We start from the raw sequence: 1,483 nt of genomic DNA on the forward strand, positions 1-1,483 counted from the left end.
TCTAGAACCGAGTCTAGAACCGCTCTAGAACCGAGTCTAGAACCGAGTCTAGAACCGAGTCTAGAACCGCTCTAGAACCGAGTCTAGAACCGCTCTAGAACCGCTCTGGAACCGAGTCTAGAACCGCTCTGGAACCGAGTCTAGAACCGAGTCTAGAACCGCTGGTCTAGAAACCCTTGTTCTTTTTTCTCCTCTGTCTTTTCCTCGGCCCCAGCCCTGCCTTGTCCAAGCCCTCCATGTGAGCTCTCCCACGGGATCTCCAGCAGCCGGAATGTCACCCTCATGGTGGCAGCTCCTGGCTGGGAGCCACCAGGAGGAGGTTCCAGCCATTTAATGCTCACACTAATTAACTCTGCTATTCCACTGCCCTCATTTCCCTCGCTCTGAGCTGCTGCCCTCACTGAGGCTCACGGCAAATTCTCCTCTCTGGATGGTTCTGCTTCCCTGTTCTTCAAACACGGAGCCTTGGGAAGCTCCCCAGCCTTGGAGAACGACTCTGAGCCACCAAAATCCCCCAGAGTCCTGCAAAGAATAAATAACTCCAAATTTCAATATTCCCAAATGAAAATTACTCCCATTTCTTGCCTCTGACGTCCCCTCCAGGCAGGCATAACCTTGGCATAACCTTGCTCATCCCATAAACAATGTCTTATGATTAGGGGAGGATTAAAATTCTGAATTAAAGCCGCAGAAGAAATGAGTCACTTTCTGCAGCGGAAAGGTCAGCGGGCACCCAGGAACTAAACAATCCCAGGGGAATAATGTCCCGATGGCTCCGTGAATATTAAACTGCCCCCTGCTAAATTTAGCTGAGTTTGAACAAAGAATATTTATATGAACTTTTAGTAAACATTAGTACTCTAAAAATAACATTTTGAGAAGGAACATTGCCTGTCTTTGATTCAGGCTCCCTGGTGAATGGCATTTGTATGAGTAAAGTGTCAGGCAGATAACGTATCTCTGCCATAAACAAGCCCCAAAAAAAGGAAGTTTCAGATGACCAACGTGCAGCTTGCCCAGAAACGGGGCTAAAAAAAGCCTTTCTGAACATCTGGCATTTGCATAACTCATATTTTAGTGGTTTGGGTGAAGTCTGCTGGAGCTGGGCAGGGTTAAGGGCCGGCAGTTGTTGGGCTGAGGTGGGTTTTGCTGGGAAGGAAGGAGCCAGCTGGAATGGGATCTCCAAATACAGGCAGGCACCTCCAGAGGAGCAGCAGCTCCCAGGCCAGGCAGGAATCTGGGAATTCCAGCTATGTGGGTGAATTCCAGCTCCCAGCGTGGCTGCTGGCTGAGCAGGAATAGGGGAGAGAGGAAAAACACCCCGAGGAGCCTGAAAACAAAGTGGGGAAAGGAACAGCACTGAGCACTGAGGGGCTGAGCAAAAGGTTTAAAAATGAGGTTTTATACTGAGGAAAAGGAGCTTTTAAATGAGGAGAAGTGAGCTTTTAAATGAGGAGAAATGAGCTTTTACACTGAAGAGAAA

The sequence above is a fragment of the Parus major genome, chromosome 28 (genome assembly GCF_001522545.3).
Source record: "Parus major isolate Abel chromosome 28, Parus_major1.1, whole genome shotgun sequence".
Taxonomy (NCBI): Eukaryota; Metazoa; Chordata; class Aves; order Passeriformes; family Paridae; genus Parus; species Parus major.